At 45.4% G+C, this 19,438-nt stretch overlaps 1 protein-coding gene and 1 pseudogene across 1 annotated transcript in view; one reads left to right on the forward strand and one right to left on the reverse strand.

Annotated features, from left to right (window-relative positions):
- Window positions 1-6,468: 6,468 nt before the first annotated feature.
- LOC117067919 lies at window positions 6,469-7,682 on the reverse strand (annotated as a pseudogene).
- LOC117067920 (olfactory receptor 3A1) overlaps window positions 7,134-19,438 on the forward strand; it is a 46,127-nt gene continuing 33,822 nt past the window's right edge. Inside the window, exon 1 of the mRNA XM_033185101.1 lies at window positions 7,134-7,362. The gene's annotated coding sequence lies outside the window, so the exon portion shown is untranslated. The remainder of the gene's footprint in view (window positions 7,363-19,438) is intronic.

Consider the following 19,438-nt stretch of genomic DNA (forward strand, 5'->3'; position numbering starts at 1 on the left):
GGATACAGAATAGTCCATGGAGAAGTTGTGCCTTAGATCTGCTGGACATCTGTGCTGGGTAACACAGTAGCCACATGCAGCTGTTGAGCACTTGAAAGAGGCTAGTTCAAACGGAGATATGCTGTGAGTATAAAAACATACTGGATATTGAAGACAGCAAGAAAAACAGAGGTACACTATAGCATTAATAATTTTAAACATTGGTTATTTGTTGAAATATATATTGGCTTAAAAATGTTATTTTTTAAAAAAATTATTATTTTAGCCAGGCGCGGTGGCTCAAGCCTGTAATCCCAGCACTTTGGGAGGCCGAGACGGGTGGATCACAAGGTCAGGAGATCCAGACCATCCTGGCTCACATGGTGAAACCCCGTCTCTACTAAAAAATACAAAAAACTAGCCAGGCAAGGTGGCAGGCACCTGTAGTCCCAGCTACTCGGGAGGCTGAGGCAGGAGAATGGCGTAAACCTGGGAGGCGGAGCTTGCAGTGAGCTGAGATCCGGCCACTGCACTCCAACCTGGGTGACAGAGAGAGACTCCGTCTCAAAAAAAAAAAAAAAAAATTATTATTTTAAATTTCAATAGTTTTTGAGATATAGGTGTTTTTTGGTTATGTGGATAGGTTCTTTAGTGATTTCTGAGATTTTGGTGCACCTGTCACCCAAGCAGTGTACGCGGTACCCAATATGTAGTTTTTTTATCCCTCGCCCTGTTGGAAATGAAAGCTTGGAGTCGTAAAGAACATGAGCACGTGAACAAAGGATTTCTCAGCAAGGCAATTTTACTTCTGCAGAAGGGTGCTGGTTGCAAGCCAGATTGCCATGAGAGCACACCAAACAAAGGAAAGCAGGGATTCTTATACCTGATGCACTGGGTCCCTACTGCTATGTCCTATCTGGAGGACATTGGCTGGAGCTGGACTGCACAATCTAGACTGATCCTGATTGGCTAAAAACGCAAGACTTTCCTAAATAGGTAAAGGTGCACAATGGGGAACAAGAAAGGAAGGCGGGTTGCTTATGGAAAGCTAGGATGACAATAACATTTCCAAATAAGGAAGAGGCATAGGCTGCAAGCTGGAACATGTCTGGGCATGTCCGGGCAATGTCTAGGCAGACTGGTGACTAGAACAAACAATTTAGGTCCTGGTTAAAGTACAAGGACATAGGATATACTCATTTCCTTACTATTTTCAACAGCTATCTGGGGTATAACAAAAAGTCATTAGTAAAATAAAAGATTCATTGGTATGTAACATAAAAAGCAAGCAAGGAAAACTTGAAGGGAGTTTTAAGAGGAACTACTATTTTTAACACTTATTGTTCTTTACAAAGATAAATTTTGAAGTGGAACTAGGAACTTTTCATTGCTAACAACCCCCATCCCATCCTTTGTCCTGGAGTCCCCAGAGTCCATTATTAATTTTATGCCTTTGCATCCTCATGGCTTAGCTCCCACTTATAAGTGAGAACATACAATATTTGTTTTTCCATTCCTGAGTTCAGTGGCTATTCACACATCTGATCATCGCGCACTATGGCTTTGAACTCTTGGGCTCAAGCAATCGTCTCCCCTCAGTCATCTGAGCAGCTGGGACTACAGGTGTGTGCCTGGCTATTTCTACCTTTTAAAATGTGTTTATTGAAAATTTAAAATTACTTATGTGACTCACATTTGTGACTTACATTTTATTACTAGTGGACAATGCTGCTTTTGATTAACGTCTTCCATTTTGATTACTTCCAAAATTATTTTTTCTGATGCATTTATTTTATGTTTTTCAAATTGAGAGATAAAATTGTATGTATTGATCATGCACAACATGATACTTTAAAGTATGTATACGCTGCAGAATGACCAAATCTAGCGAATTAACATATACATTACCTCACATAGTTATCTTTTTTTGTGGTGAGAGCACATCTACTCTCTTAGTATTTTTCAAGAATACAATATATTGTTAACTACAGTCACCATGTTGTGATAAATCTTTTAAATTTATTCCTCCTAGATAGGAGGAATACTATCTGAAATTTTGCACCCTTTGACCAACATCTCACCAACTCCACCCCCACCAAAATTTTTTCATAGTTTAAAATTTTCACTATTACGTGCGATGTTGACTCTTTATAATTTTTAAATTATATATTTTGGGAAATTCTCAGAAAAATGCCCTTCTTAGGGCCTGAGACATCCAATTTTAGCATTGTGGTTTAGTCAGAATGGACCCACTATCGTGCTGAAGCAAGGATACCATTGTCTCTAAAGCTCTTCCAAGAAATAGGCTTCATATTTATGAGGTAGAAGACTGTGAAGTAATTGCAAATCCCTGTTCAAAGTCTCTTTGGTTTAGAAATAATGCTTGGCCAGACGCAGTGGCTCACGCCTGTAATCCCAGCACTTTGGGTGGCCGAGGCAGGTGGATCACGAGGTCAAGAGATCGAGACCATCCTGACCAACATGGTGAAACCCCATCTCTACTAAAAATACAAAAATTAGCTGGGTGTGGTGGCGCATGCCTGTAATCCCAGCTACTCAGCAGGCTGAGGCAGGAGAATCGCTTAAATCTGGGAAGCAGAGGTTGCAGTGAGCCGAGATCATGCCATTGCACACCAGCCTGGGCAACAGAGTGAGACTCCATCTCAAAAAAATAAAAAAAAATAAAAAAAAAAAGAAAGAAAAAAAAGAATTAATATTTCCTGCTGATTCATCCTATCAGTGTCCTAATCAAGATAAAAGGAAAGGCTGTTTAGATGTCCCTATGACCTGTCCTGAGTGAAGCTGTTAAAAATAGAACAGGCCAGGTGTGGTGGCTCATGCCTGTAATTCCAGCAATTTGGGAGGCCAAGGCAGGTGGATCACCTGAGGCCAGGAGTTCGAGACCAGCCTGGCCAACATGGTGAAACCCTGTCTCTACTAAATATATAAAAATTAGCCTAATGTGGTGGTACATGCCTGTAGTTCCAGCTACTCATGAGGCTGAGACAGAAGAATCGCTCAAACCTGAGAGGCGGAGGTTGCGGTGAGCTGAGATTGCGTCATTGCACTCCAGCCTGGGCGACAGAACAAGACCCTGTCTCTAAATAAATAAATAAATAAATAGGAGAACAACCTGTTCCATTGCCAGCAGTCATTCAGTGCTGCTAGCAGAGACTTAGATGGTAGATCCAGGGCAAGTAACCCACTGCTGAGTTCAGAGGCACTGGAGCTGTTTGATGCGTTGAAGAATCCTGGCTGGGAGCAGTGTACATTATACCTGGTATTATAGTTGATAAAGAATAAAGGGAGAGCAAAATCTTTTAATAGGATTGTCTAGGGGTCCTATAATTTCCATTTTATTGCCATTTAGAGAATTAAAGACTGTTCTCATCCAGAGAGAGGATAAGGTACAGCCTTGGCTGACTCTAACACAGTTTGTTAAGGAAGTCGCTTTTTATTTTATTCTGAGCTTTGATCAGGACCTGGTATTGATTTTTTAAGAAGCCGTTTTGCCTCTGATGAGGTAATCCTAAATTTTTAAATTGAACATATTAGCGTGACTTCAAATATGAAAAGATGGGATTATTATTAGTGTTTCAGACATCATTTTGATATCCATTTTCACAGCAGAACTGGTCTATAATTTTGTTCGTGTCTTGTATTTTTCTTCTTCAGTAAATTAGGTAGCTATTTTAATTTTACTTAATTTTAGGTTCTGGAATGCATTACATAGAGCCTGGGGGTTATTCCTTGAGAGTCTGAAAAGGGGAGTATTTGGTCCTTGAAATTTTGAAAAACCCAGAAAGCCTCCTCACCCGAGAATTTTTCATTGTAATATAATTTAAATATAGTGCACAAATCTTAAGTGTACAGCCTGCTGAATTTGACACCCGTGTGACCACTGTACAGATCAAGATAGAGAGGATTTATGTCACTTCAGAAATTTTCCTTGTGCCCCCCCTTGTCAGTCCCCACCCACATCCAGAGGGTAATGACTATGGTGGTTTCTGCCACCGGAGATGAATTTGCCGGCTCATGAACTTTGAATAGATGGAATCATACTATATATATATATATTTTTTTTTTTAGATTCTTCTACTCATCATGTTTTAAAGATGTATCCATGTCGTGTGAATCATCAGAGTTCAATCTTTTTCACTGCTGCATTGTATACCATTGAAATGATTATGCCACAGTTGACTTATTCCTTCTGCTGATGAGCATTTGGGTTGTTCAGTTTTAGCTACTATGACTGAAGCCTCTTTGAAAATTCTTATATACATCTTTTGCTGGACATTTGTTTTCACTTATTTTGGGTACTTCAGAAGCAAAATTTCTGTGCTGTAGACTGGGTAAATACTAAAACGTTGGGAACTGCCAACAGTTTGCAAAGCAGTTTTATTCTTTTACAGTCTTACTAGCAATATATGAGGGTGTTAATTGCTCCACATCCTTGCTAACCTTTGATATTCTCAATCTGTTGTTTCTAACATTTGATATTCTGTTGGGTATGTAGTAGTATCTTATTATGATTTTAATTTGCATTTCCCTGATGAATAATAATGTTGAATATGTTTTCATATGCTTATTGTCGGCCTCAAGACTTTCATTAGAGATGTTTTTTTGGTTTATATTGTCTTCATTTTCCCTTCTCAAATATTTATTTTAATGGTCTATTCAGACATTGTATATATAATTGAGCTAGCTTTTGCAGTTTGTCTTTGGTTAGAAAAGTCTTATTCTGATTTTTAAATTTACTTGAGAAGTTCTAGAAAGATTTAAAATATCATCCTTTGTGATTATATTCTTTTTAAAAGTGTCTGCCATGTAACAGTTTCTCACTAAATGTTAGCTTTTAAATTTTAATTATTTTTTTTTGAGACAGACTCTCACTCTGTCGCCCAGGCTGGAGTGCACTGGTGCAATCTCGCTTCACTGCAACCTCCACCACCTCCTGGGTTGAAGCGATTTTCCTGCCTCAGCCTCCCCAGTAGCTGGGATTACAGGCGTCCTTCACCACACTCAGCTAATTTTTGTATTTTTAGTAGAGACAGGGTTTCACCATGTTGGCGAGGCTGCTCTTGAACTTCTGACCTCAGGTGATCCACCTGCCTCGGCCTCCCAAAGTGCTGGGATTACAGGCGTGAGCCACCACGCCCGCCCAGCTTTTATTATTTTTATTGCAAGAATTTTCATTACAACCTTGCAATAGTGAAAAATTAGAAAAACAAATATTTATCAATAAGGGACTGATTAAACTGTGGAAGAGCCACAGTCTAGGATTGTATAGCATGAAGTGAAGAATGAAGACATTCTACTGGTGGAAGACGAGGTCCTCTAGATGTATTGTTTCATAAAAAAAGGAAACTGCAGAATTATATAAATAGAATGACACTATGTTTCAAAATCAGAGCGAGAGAGCAAAAGTGAAGGAAAGAGCGGGAGATTCAACTGATAATTGGGATGGCAGTGGAGGCTGATTTGGGTGGTAGTCAAGGAGAACTTTATCTTTAACTCTGAATTTTTACAATAAAAATGGTTGACATAGTATCTAGGAAAAGAATTTAAATTTTTTTTTTTTTTTTTTGAGACGGAGTCTCGCCCTGTCACCCAGGCTGGAGTGCAGTGGCCGGATCTCAGCTCACTGCAAGCTCCGCCTCCCGGGTTCACGCCATTCTCCTGCCTCAGCCTCCAGAGTAGCTGGGACTACAGGCGCCCGCCACCTCGCCCGGCTAGTTTTTTGTATTTTTTTTAGTAGAGACAGGGTTTCACCGTGTTAGCCAGGATGGTCTTGATCTCCTGACCTCGTGATCCGCCCGTCTCGGCCTCCCAAAGTGCTGGGATTACAGGCTTGAGCCACCACGCCCGGCCAGAATTTAAATTTTTAAAAGCCACTTAAAAAATAACTGGATCTTGAAGTTTCTTCAGGAGGAGTCTGCAGGGGCATCCAACAACAGCTCTTTAAGATCCTCCCCTGGGCTGGGTGCGGAGGCTCACGCCTGTAATCCCAGCACTTTGGAAAGCCCAGGCAGGGGTATCACTTGAGGCCAGGAGTTCGAGACCAGCCTGGTCAACATAGTGAAACCCCGGCTCTAGTAAAGAAAGTACAAAACATTAGCCGGGTGTGGTGGCAGGCGCCTGTAATCCTGGCTATTTGGGAGACTGAGGCGGGAGAATCGCTTGAATCCAGGAGGCAGAGGGTGTAGTGAGCTGAGATCGCGCCACTGCACTCCAGCGTGGGCACCAGAGCCAGACATTATCTCAAAAAATAAAAAAATAAAAATAAAATAAAATAAAGCATCCATTGCTTCTCAAGCTTCCCGTCCAATCACTGGGTTCCTGCTAGTCACACTCTTCCTTCTCCCTCTTCACAAACTATTTCCCTACCTTCATTTGCCGTCTTTTCATTTACCCAAAATTTAAAAGTAGAATCTATCTCACACATTCAGACAACACAGAAATGAATTTAACCTCCTATGTATCCATCACTACAGTAAACACGTTGTCATATTTACTTCAGGTCTAATTTCTTATTTAACAACAAATACGCCAGAGTACATCGAAATTAATAGTGCTTTGGAAAGCCAAAATACTAATAAGGTTTTTTCTGTAACTGTTATTATGAAAATGCCATTGAGTAAGATTCGCCCTCAGGCCTCTTGGGGTGCAGCCCTCCGAGCACCCTTTTCAGAGCGCTCTTGACCTCTCTGTTGCGAAGGCTGTAGATGAAAGGGTTCAAGGTCGGCGTGATGACCGCGTAGACTACACCAGCCAGGCGGTCGTAGCGGGCCGAGTAGGCAGAAGACGGCCGGAAATACACGGAGAGGACGGAGCCGAAGAAAAGCGCCACCGCCACCAGGTGGGCCCCTCAGGTGGAGAAGACGCGGCGCCGGCCGCCGGCCGAGCGCAAGCGGCGCACCGCGCGTAGGAGAGGAACACAAGGAGCAGCGGGGCCAACACCACGGCCAGGCCCTCGGAAAAGATGGCCGTCTCCGCGGCGGACGTGTCCGAGGTCGCCAAGCTCAGCATTACCGCCATGTCGCAAAAGAAGTGGCGCACGGGGGCGGCGCGCGGGTAGGAAAGCGCGGAGAGGAGCAGCGTGTGCAGCAGCGAGTGCAGGTGCGCCACGGCCCACGACGCACGTACCAGCGTGGCGCAGCGTCATGGCGTCACCAGCGCGCCGTAGCGCAGGGGCCGGCACACCGCCGTCTCGCGGTGGTAGGACATGGGCTCCAGGAGGTAGCTCTCGGTGATGCCCGGAGCCACGAAGAAGTACATCTGGGCGAAGCACGCCTGGAAGGATATGGTCTGGCCCGGGTGGAGCAGGCCGGCCAGCAGCCCGGGGACCGTGACGGTGGTAAAGCAGACGTCCACGAGGCTCAGGTGACCCAAGAAGTAATACATGGGGGAGCAGAGGGCCCCGTCGCACCTCACCAGCACCACCATGCTCAGGTTGCTCAGGGCGTTGAGCAGATAGATGCCAAGGAACAGCAGCGGGTGGGCGTCTGTTCCTTCCACCAGGCCGAGGAGGAGGAACACGGGGGCAGATGGGAGGTTGGTCGGAGCCATGGAGAGGACTGACAGGTGGAAATGCCGAGGGGAGGGAGGAGGCAGCCGGCCGAAATTCTAGAACTCCGGATGGACTTCTTGCATGTTGAAGTTCCAGATATACATTTTAATATATATGTTTATAAATATATACATTTCTGCTTGCTAAATGGATTGAAAATCACTTTGATCATCCAATAATCTTAATTTTATGAAGAAACGGATTCTCAAGAGTGTTCTAGCATAGTGGGTAAGTCTCAAACTTTGGTGTAGGTCAGACCTGCTTTGAATCCTGGCTCTACCAAAAGGTGTTGCGACCTCCCTGAGCCTCATTTTCTTCTTCTTTAATGAGGAAAATACTAGTAGCTATCCACGGAATTGGTTGTTGGATACAGTGAATAAGTTTATAATACTTGGCTCAGTGCCTGGCATAGAATAAGCCCTCAAAACTCCTCTATCATCTATCTATCCAAACTCCTCTATCTATCTATCTAAACTCTTCTATCCATCTATCCCTACTATCTATGTGATCTATGTATCATCTGTGTAATCTATCTAACATCTGTCTGCTTAATCATCATTATTTAAACAATTAGGAGCAGAATTCGGACCCAGGCCATTTGAATACCAGTCAAAATTTTATCATAAAGCACCTTACTACATTCAGCATTCATTTGTTGACCGCACATTGTATGGTTGTTCAGGAATTGACAAGTTTTTTTTTTTTTGGGTAAAGAATCGTATAGTTAATACTTTAGGCTTGTGGTCCATATAGTCTTGTTGCAACAACTCAGCTCTGAAGTTGCAGTGCAAAAGCATCCATCAACAAAAAGTAAACAAATGGCCACAGTACTGTTCCAATAAAACTTTATTAACAAAACAGTTGGTGGTCTGGATTTGGACAATTTGCTGACCCTTGTACTAGATACATACTGTAGAGAGCAGGAAGATGAATGAGTCTTAGCTTCTGCCCCCGAACACTTTGACCTGCATAGCTTGCAGCATGTTTAATACTTTATTAATTTTATGAACCAAGTGGAAGTAAATTATTCTTCCTAGAGAAATTTGGGAAGAATTCCAAGAATAGGTGAGACTTGAACTGGGTCTTGGAGATTGAATCAGGTTCACCAAATAGACATGATGTTATGTGGGACAGGGAGGGCGTTCCAGACTGAATGAAGAGATTGTGTGGGGTTGTTGGCAGAGGAGGTATGGAGTGGAGAGAGTAAAACATCCACACATGACACTGGGAAAGGCTTGTCCTTGCTTTCCTCAGTGCACAAAATCAGCTGGACAAAACGCTTCTAAATTTCTCAGTTAACCAAGTGACTTCAGTTACCTCAGAAACAATGCACTCATTTTGTCCCCCATTTAATCTCTTCCTTAAAACACCACATCCTTTTCTCCCATTGCTCCAAGGTTTCTAGCAGTGTTCAACCAATCTAGCACACCTACCCTTTGCCAGGAAAGCTCCAGGCTTTGGTGAAATCCTGGAGGATGGACTAAGTCAGGTCTTAGCAGGGAAGCTCCTTGCAGGAACGAGCTGCATCTCACTGTCTTGTCCAGTGATCTGTACGCAATATTTATTCAATAAATATTTGTTGAGTGAAGCTTTTGGAAGAGCAATGAGTGAAAACAGAGGTGAAGGGAGCATGAAGGAAAGAGGGTGATGGACAAACTCCAGAGCAAACTGGAGTTTGTCAGCTTCCTAGGGTAACCAGATATATAACATTTTTTATATTTTGCTGCTTCTGTATCATTGTCACCCGGTCGGTGTCCCAGGGAAATCATCTGCTATGCCCCTTCCAACCCCGCCACTTGCCCCAGTATAGAGTAGTAGTAGCATCAGAGAGCCAGGACCTTGGCACCCCTCTGATCCATTCTCTTCAGATACAGGATTCTTCTCAGCTGACTCCTAACCCTTACTCCCCAACTCCTCTTAGGCAGGTCGTATGATGCAGTGAAAAGAGCACTAGCTTTAGAGCCACCTGGATTTTCATCCTGATTGGCTGTGGAAACGTGGACCCACTTCATGTCCTCTTCAGTCTCCTCATCTATAATGGGGATATTGAGTCCTCTCTTACATGGTTGATGTCAAGATTAAAGAGGCAACACACGTACAGGCACGTAGCAGAGAACGGATGCTAATAGATGTTAGTTCCTTCTTCCTCAGCTTCTAATGGCTTCTGTCTCTTCCATGATGGCTTCTTGAGATAGGCCAGTCCAGCGCTGGAGGACTGTAGTTAAATTAAGTCTTTTTCTGAATCTCAACTGAAGTCCACTTTCCTGTAACTTCTACAAATGATTCCAGTTTTGGCCCGAGAGCTACACATGTCAAGCCTGCTTCCTCTGTGGCTTTTCACATAGTGGCCAAAGGCATCTATTCTATTGTTCTTTTCTTCAACCCAAACACCCCTGGTACCTTAGATCTTTTCTTATAGAACCATATTTTTAGGTCCTTTTCCATTCTGGTCACTCTCTGCTTTGTCCACGTTAACAGGGGTTGGACACAATGCTCTAGCCATGTGACAGCTCAGCCGTACAATTCGTGCCCCTTTATTGAGTGTCTGCTCTGAGTCCAGCATTGTGTTGGGCCCTGGGGCTCTAGAGAAAGGTCAGTCATTGTCCTTAACCTTCATCTAGGCACAATGTAAAAAGCACTACACTAACTGCATGAACAAAGTGGGGGTGGTTTCCTCTGCTAGACGATTTGGAGAAGATTTCAAAGAATAAGTGGAATTCGAGCTGCGTTTGGGAGAATGAGTAGGAGATCACCAGTTATACAGATGCTTGGAAGTGGAAAGGGCATTTCAGGCAGGGGAAAGAGAATGTGAAGGTATAGGAAGATGTTTTGTGGGTTGGTTAGAGCTAAAATGTGGCCTCTTCTTCCCTAGTGCTGTAAGGCAGAGTAGATGGACGTGGGGTCAGGGAGGAAAATAGGACGTGAGGAAAAGAAGATAGCAGAGAAATGTTGGGTTCTCTCACCTGAAGGACAGCATGCCAGAACTCGGTACTGTCTGCAGAAATTGTTGACTGGTCTCCCTCCCAGCCAGAGGTACCCAGTCTTTTTTTTTTTTTTGAGACGGAGTCTCGCTCTGTCGCCCAGGCTGGAGTGCAGTGGCCGGATCTCAGCTCACTGCAAGCTCCGCCTCCTGGGTTTACGCCATTCTCCTGCCTCAGCCTCCCGAGTAGCTGAGACTACAGGCGCCCGCCATCTCGCCCGGCTAATTTTTTGTATTTTTTTAGTAGAGACGGGGGTTTCACCGTGTTAGCCAGGATGGTCTCGATCTCCTGACCTCGTGATCCGCCCGTCTCGGCCTCCCAAAGTGCTGGGATGACAGGCTTGAGCCACCGCGCCCGGCCTACCCAGTCTTGAAGGCAAATGCGTTGTCATCCATCTCGGCCCAGAGACTTCCGTGGGTTTCCTGTGGGCTGAGACAGCAGCTGTATATAGAGAATGCCATAGCTATAAGGGCTCTGGGAACTCCTGAGCCATGCTTTTCCCACTCAACTTTACTTTCCTGCTAGTTTCCCTCTTGCCTACTGGATGCAGGGCTGAGCCGTTTGCACTCATACGAATATCCCATTGCCCGTTAGATGGAGTGCCCGTGGCTCAGCCACCCACCTGAAGCTTTGCAGTACAGCCCCCACCTTCTCACCTGCCTTCCCTGTATGCTCCTCCCTACCTGAAATATTCTTCCTACCCTATCCCAGTACCCAGCCCCGCTCCACTTCCTCCAAGAAACCCCACCTCCTTTCTTGACTCCCCAGCCCACACGAACACTTCACTCCTGTTTCTTGTACCTCTCATTGGGAACTTGGCTCTCATTTGCTGGTCTAAAGTGAGGATTTCTTTTTTTGTTTTTTGTTTTTGTTTTTGTTTTTTCTGTAATGCTCATCTTCCCTACCAGATGATAAGCCTTCTGAAGACAAATGTTTGTCTTTCCTCATCTGACCTCAGGCTCTGCACAGGGTTTTGTCCTCACTTTCCTGGCAAAGGCAGGGAAGGCTCCACAGAAGAGGTGGCATTTGAGCAGGGCGAGCTTGAAGGACAAGGCATTCAGTGGGCAGGTAGGAGTCGGGGGGAATTCTAGAAAGAATTCCTTTCCACGTACAAAGGAAATACAAGAGAAACTCCAGGAAGCTTCTTAACCTCTTTGAGCTTCATTTTTTTTCTCTCTCCAAAAGTAGGATAAAAATACCATCCTCACAGTTTGCTTATAAACACTTTGCAAATAGTAGGTGCTTCATAAATGTCAGTTTCCTTCCCCATCTCCTGATGACTTCAGGTGAAAGGGAGATCTGTTGACTGAGTTTGTGTCAGCTCCTGTTGAAACATGTGGCACAGGGCTGGGCTCCCTGGATGCTGAGCTGCTGTTGTGGACACATAGCCCTTTCCTGAGGCCCAGGTAAGGCAGGTGTCTGCTTTGAATTGAGCAGGAAGGATTGATTATTTAAGATCACAAAATGAGGCAGGGATGCTTAGGATCGAGAGTTAAAAAAAAAAACCCCTGTGTTTGAGGCAGCTCACTGCCTTCAACTCCATGCTGAAATGGTCACTTTTGGAGCACACCTTCAGATGCCCCAAGACACGGAAGTGCACAGGGATACATGCTTGCACACAGACACGCAGGGATGTATCCCGATATATCCAGACACACAGACGTGCCAGAGACACACGCACACCCACCGGGACAGGAGTATATGAACATGGGCACACACACTCAGTCCCTTACAGACACAGACACCTACACAGATCCATGCACTAGAGGAAAACATGAGTCATGTATGTCACATACACACGCAGCACCCAGCAAAGATGCCCTGCCCCCAAACAAATGCCAGAGACATAGAAACCTCAACAGATAGCCCCAGACACACTGAGGCACACACGTGAGTCTAAATGCAAACATCCACATACTGGTTCCCTCCTTCCTCTTGCTCTCTTGCCTGAAGTCTACCTGCCTCAACAGAGTGGAGAGTGGACAGTGGTAAACAGGGAAACCATCACTGGCCCCCACGCGCTCAGGCCTGGGGGTTTCTATCCAATTCCTTAAATCCAGTCTCTTCTTGGCCAGCCCAGATTCTTCTCTTGATGGTGTGCCCAGTAACTTTCTCTTCAACCACAGTCAGTCCTGGATGAGCCCTTTCTATTCCAAGGACCTCTTCTCCTCCTCTACTTAACTCTGCCAACTTCCTACTCATTTGTTTTCAATAATGTATTCAAAAATCTTAACTGTTGTATCTACTCCGTGCCAGGCAGGTACTTGAGCACTGGTGGGGGAGGCACTCAAAGATGAGTAAGACAAAGTCAAAGAGCTCACCATTCTATCTTGGTATCAGGCAGCTGGCAATGATTCCTAGATATCATTCCACCCAACACCCATGTCATAGACAGGAAAAGCAGCACCCAGAGAATGGTGTCTGCAGTCACTCAGTGATCGGGGATGAGCCAGAGTCCAGATCCTGTGCTCCGAACCCATCTATGGTTCATTCACTTCCTGGTGCTGCCACGTGTTGGAAGGTCATTCTCGTGTACTGCTGTCCCTCAGACACTTGATTTACTCCCCTTCCCTTTCTGCCACGATTCTTCTGCTTCCTCCCAGCAAGTCTGCAAGCATGAACGAGCTCTGCCTCCACAGCTCACCCACAGAGGCTGATCTGCTTCAGGCAGAGGGGGAGTTACAGCAAGTGCGCCCTGGAGAGGAAGATTGGCCTCAGCAGCCAAAGGCAGGAGGAGTGGCCTGTAGTCTGGGAGGAGAGGGGCCACCCACTAATTGATTAGCTTGGAAATTCCGTGGAGAGCTATGGTGGCCTCTGCAACCGCTGGCCCCTTGAGGACTCCTCAGTCCTCAGCTAGCGCAGCCTCCCCTGCCCTCTTGTGCTAGAAAACTGAGTAGGAGAGGGGGCATCGAGGTGTGTGGGAACCCGGAACTGAGGTAGATGCCTCTCAGTGTGGTGACTGCCCGTGCTGGTCTACTGTGCTCAGAGGATGATGCCATCCCTCCCCTGCCCCCTTCTAAGCAGGATGGCATGTGAGGGATTGGGTGTGTTAGTGACCCTGGCCTCTTCTCCCTGGTTTTCCCCACCCTGAGCTACAACCATCACCCCTGCAGCTGCGACCTCACCATGTGATTCCTCTGCTCGGGGAAGAGCTCGTCCTCCTAGTTCCACTGTGCGCAGTGAAGTGGAGCTGGGGGTGCCCTTCCCTGAGCTCCTGGCCTGCCTCAGCCCTGAGGTCCCACCTCATCCAGAAGCTGGGGGAGGAGAGGAAGGGCTGGAATTGCCAGCAGATTTGTTCCAGGACAGTAGGTTCAGGGATCACGGCAGCTGAGCCTCACACCCCATGTGGAGCTGCTCTTGATGGGCTTCAGGGTTGGTGCTCTCTGTCACTCCGTTGCTCAGGTTGGAGTTACGGGGATCTCAGCCTTGTCCAGCTGGTGCCAGAGCAAAACGACTTCTGTTCCTTGTTCTGAAGCCTTTTGACTGTCCTGTCCTTTTTGGCCTCAGCAAAGCAGCCCTCCTGGATCTGGAGGGGCCGACCTAACTTCCCAGGCTGGACCAATTTCTGTCCTGAAGACAATCTCGTTCTTTCATGTTTCCTTTCTCCACATGGGCATGCCTTTTCGTTCTTGTGGAACTGATAGTCGCTTCCCATGGAATGAACTTCTCCAGCTTGACTGTTCATTCACTTGAAAACATTTACTCAGAATATGGGGTCCCAGCCTTGTTGATCTCCAGGGGGTGTCAGAGAAGTGGAATGAGTGAGATATTCAAGTCCCCACTGGCTTTTGACCCTAGGTGAGGCATTTCTCCCCTGTGAATCTCAGCTTTCTCCCTGGTAAATTGAGAGGAGTAAACTGATGACCCTTTCATGTTTGAGGGTATAAAGTTTGAGGATGGACATTTCATAGTTAACAGACTGGGGAGAGAAGACTTGGGCATAGTGAGTTACAGTGTGTGGCCATAAGTGCCCTAGGAGTTGAAACAAAACTGCACCTGTGGCCTGAGTGTTCAGGGAGAACTTCCGGGGAGAAGTGGTATTTAAACCAAGAAGAAAAGTGGGAGGGTTTGGGCGTGTGGGAAGCACGTGGGAACCACAGTTTATGCAGAAGTGATAGTGGTGGCCCGCCTGGAGCAGCCGCTGCGGGGATGCCAGCTGCAGCAGGGGAGGCGCAGCCAGGGCTGTGTGCTCTGTGGAGCTGGCGGGGGGCCGGGAGGCCAACACAGAGAAAGGCAGTTGTAAGAGATGGAGCAAAAGTGAGTCCTAGAGACTGTTTGATCCTCCAAACTGATAGGCAAGGTGGCTGCTACTGCTCTTCCCATTATAGCCTCTTGGGAAACGGAACATTCCCTCCAGATGGCTCAGCATGAGGTCTAGGCTTCACTCTGGTTGGGTCGACTTGGGTCAGATTCCTTTTTCTAAAACTGTAACTGGAGGATTTGGTATACTGCTGAGCCAGATCTGGTGTGCAGCCCCACCCAAAGCTCATAAACTGAAGGAGGATTGAAGACATAGTGCCTCAAAGTGATCTCGGAGTGTGGTTATGTAGGGGGTTTGAGGGATTTGGGGAATGGTCAAGGAAAAGGAAATGACTATAAGTGACAGTCCTGCATACAAACTTTATTAAGGGAAGTGGTCAGGTTTGCAGGCAAAGAAATCCTTTTCCTGGAGGAGGGCAAGAGAACTCCCAGAAGAGAAGGGAATTAGAGAGGGACTTTTGTGTCTAGATGATATTGTCTAGCTATATGGTGGGGAATCTCTGGGTCAGAGGCTCCAAGGGACAGTAGTGGCCTGGAGTCTTACAACCACAAGGCTGTCTTATCTGTGGTTGGCAGATGCTGAGTGAGTTTTTACAGGACACGCAAAGCAGGAAGGCCCTAAATTGCTGAAAATCATCTTCAGGGTATTTTTATTTAAAAATAATTAGATGAAAAAAATTAGAATTTGGTGCCCACAGGCTTTTCAGCTCACAAGTCTCAGCCTGCAGTGAAGAAATAGGCCACTTAGAGGTCAATACACAGATATCATCTTTGGCTCATTTATATACATGCTGCATAAAGGAGGGCAGTGCCATGCAGCCGAATATCCTGCTGCAAATGCATTGATGTGGCAATACGGTACTCCTGTATATCACTGAGTGGAAAAATAAAAACAAGGCAAATGACACTAAGATGTATTGCAAGTCATGGATTAAAATGAGAAAAATTCCTAGACAAAGTCAAATCACAAACCCCTCCTTCTGCTTCTTTGATGACATAGGTTGCCCAGGGTGATGGGACAGCGTTTCAAGTGTTGGATGGCTTGAGTCTAGGTTACTTGAACAAATAATGAGGCAAAGGGGCTGGGGGAGATGGAGTTACCTTCTGCCAAAGCATGTGGGCTATGTCAGGGAGGTGTGGAGGCTTGATGAAAACTAGACTACTGTTAAAAATGGGAATAGGGCAATATGACACTAAGCAAGCTTTCATCTAATGAACACTCCTGTCCAATACAGTGCTGATCACTCCTGGGTGTACTCCCTCCAAACTTGTTCTTTTCCCCACTTCCCACCCAGAACATGAATTATTCAATTTGTGGCTTAGTTTTCTTCATGAAATGCCTTTGAAAGTTGGAAAGAAGTCATGGTTTCTAGTTTCTTTCTGTTTCCCAAAATGGATGCATGGCAGTAAGTGAAAGCAAGATGCAGCACATTAAAACCTCGGCATTCTCCAAAATGAGTTATTGGATGGGGCATACTGAGTTTATGTTGGCCAATGAGTCAATTTCTTATTGTATTTGCATTAGAATTTCATATAAGTAGGTCCGTTCCAAGATGGCCGAATAGGAACAGCTCCGGTCTGCAACTTCCAGTATGATCGATGCAGAAGATGGGTGATTTCTGCATTTCCAACTGAGGTACCTGGTTCATCTCACTGGGACTGATTGGACAGTGGGTGCAGCCCACGGAGGATGCGCCAAAGCAGGGTGGGGCATCGCCTCACCCAGGAGTGCAAGGGATCAGGGGATTTCCCTTTCCTAACCAAGGGAAGCCATGACAGACTGTACCGGGAAAATCAGGACACTGCCACCTAAATACTGCACTTTTCCAATGGTCTTAGCAAACAGCACACCAGGAGATTATATCCTGTGCATGGCTCAGTGCGTCCCATGCCCACGCCACTTGCTCACTGCTAGTGCAGCAGTCTGAGATCGAACTGCAAGGTGGCAGTCCTGGCTGGGGGAGGGACATCCACCACTGCTGAGGCTACAATAAGTAAACAAAGCGGCCTGGAAGCTCTAACTGGGTGGAACCCACCACAGCTCAATGAGGCCCACCTGCCTCTGTAGATTCCACCTCTTGGGGCAGGGCATAGCTGAACAAAAGGCAGCAGAAACTTCTGCAGATTTAAACGTCCCTGTCTGACAGCTCTGAAGAGAGCAGTGGTTCTCCCAGCATGGTGTTTGAGCTCTGAGAACGGACGGGCTGCTTCCTCAAGTGGGTCCCTGACCCCCACGTAGCCTAACTTGGAGACACCTTCCAGTAGGGACCGACTGACACCTCATACAGCCAGGTGCCCCTCTGAGATGAAGCTTCCAGAGGAAGGATCAGGCAGCAATATTTGTTGTTCTGCAATATTTGCTGTTCTGCAGCCTCCACTGGTGATACCCAGGCAAACAGGGTCTAGAGTGGACCTCCAACAAACTCCAATAGACCTGCAGCTGAGGGACCTGACTGTTAAAAGGAAAACTAACAAACAGAAAGGAATAACATCAACATCAACAAAAAGGACATCCACACCAAAAACCCATCTGTAGGTCACCGTCATCAAAGACCAGAGGTAAGTAAAACCACAAAGATGGGGAGAAATCAGAGCAGAAAAGCTGAAAATTCTGAAAACCAGAGTGCCCCTTCTCTTCCAAAGGATTGCAGCTCCTCACCAGCAGCAGAACATAGCTAGATGGAGAATGACTTTGACAAGTTGACAGAAGTAGGCTTCAGAAAGTTGGTAATAACAAACTTCTCTGAGTTAAATGAGGGTGTTTGTACCTATTGCAAGGAAGCTAAAAACCTTGAAAAAAGATCAGACAAATGGCTAACTAGAATAAACAATGTAGAGAAGACCTTAAATGACCTGATGGAGCTGAAAACCATGACACGAGAACTACGTGACGCATGCACAAGCCTTAGTAGATGATTTGATCAAGAGGAAGAAAGGGTATCAGTGATTGAAGATCAAATGAATGAAATGAAGTAAGAAGAGAAGTTTAGAGAAAAAAGAGTAAAACGAAATGAACAAAGCCTCCGAGAAATATGGGACTATGTGAAAAGACCAAATCTACATTTGATTGATGTACCTGAAAGTGACGAGGAGAATGGAACCAAGCTGGAAAACACTCTTCAGAGTAGTATCCAGGAGAACTTCCCCAAACTAGCAGGGCAGACCAACATTCAAATTCAGGAAATACAGAGAACACCACAAAGATACTCCTCAAGAAGAGCAACCCCAAGACACATAATTGTCAGATTCACGAAAGTTGAAATGAAGGAAAAAATGTTAAGGGCAGCCAGAGAGAAAGGTCGGGTTATCCACAAAGGGAAGCCCATCAGACTAACAGCGGATCTCTTGGCAGAAGCTATACAAGCCAGAAGAGAGTGGGGGCCGATATTCAACATTCTTTTTTTTTTTTTTTCTTTTGAGATGGAGTCTCGCTCTGTCACCCAGGCTGGAGTGCAGTGGCGCGATCTTGGCTCACTGCAAGCTCTGCCTCCTGGGTTCCCACCATTCTGCACCAGCCTCCCGAGTAGCTGGGACTACAGGTGCTTGCCACCACACTTGGCTAATTTTTTTTGTATTTTTAGTAGAGATGAAGTTTCACCGTGTTAGCCAGGATGGTCTTAATCTCCTGACCTCTTGATCTGCCCTCCTTGCCTCCCAAAGTGCTGGGATTACAGGCGTGAGCCACCATGCCTGGCCTCAAGATTCTTAAAAGAACTTTCAACTCAGAATTTCATATCTAGACAAACTAAGCTTCATAAGTGAAGGAGAAATAAAATCCTTTCCAGACAAGCGAATGCTGATAGATTTTGTCACCACCAGGTCTGCCCTACAAGACCTCCTGAAGGAAGCACTAAACATGGAAAGGAACAACCGGTACCAGCCACTGCAAAAACATGCCAAATTGTAAAGACCATTGATGCTAGGAAGAAACTGCATCAACTAATGGGCAAAATAACCAACTAACATCATAATGACAGGATCAAATTCACACATAACATTATTAACTTTAAATGTAAATGGGATAGATGTGTCAATTAAAAGCCATAGACTGGCAAATTGGATAAAGAGTCAAGACCCATCAGTGTGTTGTATTCACGAGACCCATCTCACTTGCAGAGACACACACAGGTTCAAAATAAAGGGATGGAAGAAGATCTACCAAGCAAATGAAAAGAAAAAAACAAAAAAGCAGGGGTTGCAATCCTAGTCTCTGATAAAACAGACTTTAAACCAACAAAGATCAAAAGAGACAAAGAAGGCCATTACATAATGGTAAAGAGGTCAGTTCAACAAGAAGAGCTAGCTATCCTAAATATATATGCACCTAATACAGGAGCACCCAGATTCATACAGCAAGTCCTGAGAGACATGCAAAGAGACTTAGACTCCCACACAATAATAATGGGAGACTTTAACACTCCACTGTCAACATTAGACAGAAGGTTAGCAAGGATATCCAGGACTTGAACTCAGCCCTGCACCAAGCAGACCTAATAGACATCTACAGAATTCTCCGCTCCAAATCAACAGAATATACATTCTTCTCAGCACCACATTGCACTTATTCCAAAATTGACCACATAGTTGGAAGTAAAGCACTCCTCAGCAAATGTAGAAGAACAGAAACCACAACAAACTGTCTCTCAGA

The sequence above is a fragment of the Trachypithecus francoisi genome, unplaced genomic scaffold (genome assembly GCF_009764315.1).
Source record: "Trachypithecus francoisi isolate TF-2019V2 unplaced genomic scaffold, Tfra_2.0 Lachesis_group20, whole genome shotgun sequence".
Lineage (NCBI taxonomy): Eukaryota > Metazoa > Chordata > Mammalia > Primates > Cercopithecidae > Trachypithecus > Trachypithecus francoisi.